This window comes from Coregonus clupeaformis, chromosome 37, assembly GCF_020615455.1.
Source record: "Coregonus clupeaformis isolate EN_2021a chromosome 37, ASM2061545v1, whole genome shotgun sequence".
Taxonomy (NCBI): Eukaryota; Metazoa; Chordata; class Actinopteri; order Salmoniformes; family Salmonidae; genus Coregonus; species Coregonus clupeaformis.
The window spans coordinates 30224458-30230457 of record NC_059228.1 but is presented as its reverse complement, the minus strand read 5'-3'; positions in this window follow the sequence as shown (position 1 = coordinate 30230457).

Below are 6000 nucleotides of genomic sequence, written 5' to 3'. Positions count from 1 at the left end.
AGGAGTGTGGAGGGGTGAGAGAAAGAACACTTGGATGGATGACAACATTTGAGTGAGGAGTGAAAAGAAAACAAAAGGATGGATGGTCATAGAGATCTATCTCTCTTGAGATACAATTCTATAATAAGGGATTTTATTGTTTCAAATAAGGGAACATTGATATGTATTTGAGAATAGAGATGCATTTACTCCACAATGTACATGAAAACGATATAAGTTACTTAATCTCGTACTACACTCGTTTTCTATACAATTCATATGGTAGCTTAATGCATTCTCTAAATATATTTTATTCATTCTGGCTGACATTTCAGTATTATGTGTTGATGGAGCAAACAATAACTATTTGATATGGTAGTTTCAACTAAGAAATAGACAATATTCTGGGGTGGAAATAAAGACTTGGATTATCAGCAATTTAATCAGAATCATATTGACAGTGATTAGATACAGTACATTAGAAAAGGTTGCTTGTTGTATCTTGCTTTCGTCTATGGTAAAGTCTGCTCCCCAATTGATCAGGGCTGGTAAAGTCTGCTGTATAATACTATTATTTACAAATGTCTGGTGATCCATTATGTGAGAGAGAAGTCTACAGTAAGACAAGTCAGGCTCCCTTGAACAAATGTGAAACATACACATATCGTACATATTTCAGAATTGTACTTTCAGAATCTATACAACATATTTAGTGTGATTTATCTTCTTGTTTTGAGTGTAGGCCTATATAGGCTAGGTGTTTGCAGTATGTACTGTACAGGGATGACAGATTGTGGTGTATATGTTGTGTGATTGTGCTGTATATAGCAAAAGTTTGTGTAATGTGTGGACAGTCAGTATGTATGTACAGGAGGGGAGTTATGCCTCTGTAAATTCCTATGTCTATATGATGGAAAGTTATCATTTTTGGAGAGAGGTTCAAGATCCCTAAAGATAAAAACCACTGCAACTTTGAGGACTGCTGTCAGACGTTACGATAACGTTTGTGATGCATTGCCCCAAGGTATTTTAATGTTCCTGTCAAACATTTATGTTAAAAAAACGGTCAATATATTGTTTTTAATCAATTGATATCACTACAAGATGTGGTTTAGAGACTGCTGTTGCTCTTGTTCATCTTCAAGATATATATTGGTTTTGGTCGGGACATGCAAGTCTGGTTTGACAAGCTAACAGTGATGTATCTTTTCTACACCACTGTTACATCACTATGAGGTTATTTAATAACAGACAGGCAAAACAAGTGCCATGGTACCTTGGAAATCTCACTGGGCAACTAGTGAAGGAAAGTTTCACACAGAAACTTTGGAAAGGATTATAAAGTTGGCTTCAAAGCCTTGACATATACCTTAAATACAGCAGCAGCTAATTTCAACTGCTCAAAACTGTCCATTGTGTTAATGACAGGAATGGAGTTAATCAAATTTTACAAGACACTAATCCCACAGAAAGAATGCAAACAATAGTTAGTTATCCAGTATGTACTTCAGCAACGTGAACAAGAGTGTAGTACAACACTAATGAGTTCTACATAATGTCATCATGTAGTCCTATTAAAATAATAATAATTTACTCTCTAACTGTATCATACTGAATTCATGTACCTCTAAATACTCGAATCAAGTAGAAAATAAATGTGTTGCAACTTAGAGGCAGTAAATGCTGTCAATATGTATGATACATTTTGTCGGGCTGGTAACTAAAGACAAAATATAGTGATATCTGTATATTGTATATTGTACAATTTACTGCAATGGATTAAATATCTCAATATGCATATTGCATCATTATTCAAAGTTATTTTTCAAAATAAAGTTGACATTTCCTAAGACATGAAATGTATGCTGTGCTTCTGTGCTTTAAGTTCATTTTAGATCACTCACTGTGCCCTCACAGGATATGAAGCAAATCATGTTTCTCATGGAAAGAGGGAGGTAAGCACTACCTCACTAGAAACTAGCTGATCTTGCAAATAAGTGGAAAGATACACTCAACTGTGTGTCCTTAGACAGAGATTCCTCTCTCTTTATGATTCATACTAATAAGTAATGAATACTGATTCTCATCCACGTAGAACTGCAGGAAGCGGACCAGCCCTTTCCAATTAGAGAGGACCTTCACAGCCAGTGACTCGGGAGATTCATACCTCTTTATGTCCAGGCTGAACATTTGTTGGATAAAAGACAGAATCCGACCCTGGAATTACAGAAGGGTATCTGTCACTATAATGAAGATGAAGGAAAACTCTTTGATCGCCACGTCATGGTAAAGTAGGTCTGTATCAAAGACAAATACTCTAACTGGATCTATGGGCATTGAAAGGATACTATACAATATTAAATTATTACAACATACAGAGCAACTGAGGAGAAAGCAAGCTAACTCACTCACAGTTGAGAGAAGGGCAACAACAAATAGGCCTATAGTATGGGTCTCTCTGTCTTTTCAGTATTTTGTCAGTACAGGACCTTTTTTATTTCTATATTCTTATTTTAAATGTATGTAGTTCTGTCCTTGAGCTGTTCTTGTTTGTTATTGTTCTGTATTATGTCTTGTTCTGTGTGGACAACAGCTAATGTGGATCCTAATAAAATACCAAATGACAAGTCACATACCCTAAGAAGGATGCAGAATTATTTGGTCTTGCTCTGTGATCCATAGGCTGCCCACATGATCTCTGGGTCTGTGTAGTCAAACACCTCATACAGGTGGTGGTACAGTCCATCAGGCCTCTACAGAGACACATGGATACATTACATCAGAACTATGCTGACATCTTCTGGTAATATGTGGTAATGCATGTACGATAAATAAAAAATATTCAAACTACTTGAATTTATTTTGCCCATAATAAAAAATACAGACAACATCCAGGCAACCGTTTTTTTCATCCTACCATTAAACACTCCCTCTTCTTCTTAATTTGTGACCAGGCATAGAACATCACAGTCTGTGAAGGCATTTTAAAACAGACAGTGACTGTAGGGCCTTGTCACTTGGTGAACGTGAACATAACATAAAGGTTTTACCTTCACATATTTACCATAAGATACAAGGTTTTATCATTGCGATAGTTAGTATGTTAAATCGTCTTTAGTAATCTCATTATAATCAATGCTGAGTACACATATCATTTACAACATTTATTTGCTATTGATTATGAGAATAAAAAAGCGTACAGTTTTCTTAGTGCCCTCTGAGATCCATGGCGTGCGTAGAGTTGGCTTTAAGATGGCTGGAATGTGCTCCTGGTATTCCAGCACCTTCAGCACAATGGACTCGTAAAATATGTCATAAAAGCCTAAAGTGTGCATCTAGAAATAGCAGGCAGGGAGCAGAGCCATTGTTCAGTGAAATATGGAGGGAACTTTTCTCTGGTATGGATGATTTACAGCAGGGAAAATCGTACTGTTCCCTTTACGTCTAAATCAGGTTTCCTAGACTCTTTCAACAATACAGGTATCTCTAGTAGCTTTAGTATTACGCTGGTTCACATGGTTCTGTGATGAACAATGTTTTACAGACATATCCAGCCAGATTTATTGCTATGTGGGGGATGAACAACAAAATAGAACTTAACAGTAATATTGAAAAAATAAGAATATAAAGTGAATATTCATGTTATAACATGATTACAATAGCATATGGTCCTATAAAAGTGAAAGCTTGGATGGAACTGATATAATGTGTCTCTATGACAGAAGCTCACCCCTGCCTCTTGGCACTCGTCAACGATGCCTGGCCAGTTTGTTGGATTTTCAGTGAATGCCATGAGCTTTTCCCATACCAGACCAAAGCCCTCCGAGCTCTACAGAGATCAACACACAACCAAACAAACAAACACTCAGAGGCCTCTAATGGCATACTTCCAACATGGGACAGATCTGATATTCACTGTGTTGGGTTTCTGAGGAAAATAGGCTGTTTTCCAATGTCCACCTCCAGAAGAATTCAGGAACAAATGTGCAATGCATAGAGAATTATGTACAAACCCACTGAGAGACATACAGACCTATTAAACCCACAATGTCACATTGCAGGGATAGTTACAACTTCAAACACTGCAGGGCTTGTCTCGATAAATGCCAAGCTCTTACAGTAGATGGGAGCTAATATAATGGAGGCAAGTATTGAATACCTACTGAAGCAAGAACCAAGAACATCTATAATGAACAAAAATATAAACGCAACATGTAAACGCAACAAGTGATGGTCCCATGTTTCATGAGCTGAAATAAAAGATCCCAGAAGTGTTCCATATGCACAAAAAGCTTATTTCTTAAAAAATTGGTGCACAAATGTGTTTATATCCCTGTTAGTGAGCATTTCTCCTTTGCCAAGATACTCCATCCATCTGACAGGTGTGGCATATCAAGAAGCTGATTAAACAGCATGATCATTACACAGGTGCACCTTGTGCTGGGGACAATAAAAAGCCACTCTAAAATGTGCAGTTTTGTCACACAACACAATGCCACAGATGTCTCAAGTTTTGAGGTAGCGTGCAATTGGCATGCTGACTGCAGGACTGTCCACCAGAGCTGTTGCCAGAGAATTGAATGTTCATTTTTCTACCATAAGCCGCCTCAAACGTCGTTTTAGAGATTTTGGCAGTACGTCCAACCGGCCTCACAACCGCAGACCATGGGTAACCATGCCAGCCCAGGACCTACATACGGCTTCTTCACCTGCGGGATCGTCTGAGACCAGCCACCCAGACAGCTGATGAAACTAAGGTGTATTTCTGTCTGTAATAATGCCCTTTTGTGGGGAAAAACGTATTCTGATTGCCTGGGCCTGGCTCCCAAGTGGGTGGGCCTATGCCCTCCCAGGCCCACCCATAGCTGCGCCTCTGCCCAGTCATGTGAAATCCATAGATTAGGGCCTAATGAATTTATTTCAATTGACTGATTTCCTTATATGAACTGTAACTTGAAATTGTTGCATGTTATGTTTATATTTTTGTTCAGTATATTTCCAGAGGGTGTGGTGGGTATACTACTAGCTACATACCTTCCCTGCTACAGTTAGCAGCCCTCCAATCAGGCTCTTTCCTGTCTCCTTCAGGAAGTGTTTGGCCTCTGGTTGTCTGAGAATGAGCTGTGACACAGGAAACAGACATGGATGAGCGGCGCTCTGTTCAGCTCTATATGTCTCTGGCTGAAAAATGACCAGTCAGGGGACTGCTTACCTCAAATGCTTGACGGATCGCACTGAGCTTGATATTGATGAAGGCATCATCCTCACTTTCTGGCAGGTAGGGCCTGTGATAAGAGTACAACGGGACGTTTAATCAAGTGTAAATGTTCCCGAGTCATGCTTGGCTGGTCAACTTGGTTGTCAAAGAGACAAGGTAGTATGTCATCTTTGCACATATTGAGCTCTATTTATTAAATTATTGGCAGAACGCTCACCTCCAGGAGTTTGGGTACATTCTCACATCTGTGTCGCCCACAGAAATGCTTCTCTCCAAGCTCACACTTCTCTGTAGGTACAGTCATTTAACAAGGTCACAACAGTCCACCCTGAATAAATCCAGTATCAAGTGTCTATGGACCAACTCTGACTCTTCTTACCTCATAGCAAGGGAAATACATCTCCTCTGAGATTGAGTCTTGCTGGAGCATCCCTTCATCTGAACCTGTATGTATTGGGAAGGAACACACTCCCTGAGCATTCATATCTTACTTACAATCCTAAAAGTATTAGGACTTGACTTGTATACAGTACCTTCTCTTTCTGAGCCAATCAGAGCCTTGCAGAGAGCCTCAGCTCCCCTCAGCAATACAGAACAACTTCAATCACGGGTCACCGTTTTCTATTTGTGGATCCCTGATTTCTCTTATATTTTAGATATTACAATTTGACACAGATATCTTTTCTCCTAAAGAAAGGTTTAAATGTTTATTTTTGACTACCTGTTTCAAGGCATTGTTCTCTTGGCTCTGCGCCTCTGATGGCTGCGATTCATGAAGCTGGTCAGATGAGGGCATCATTGCT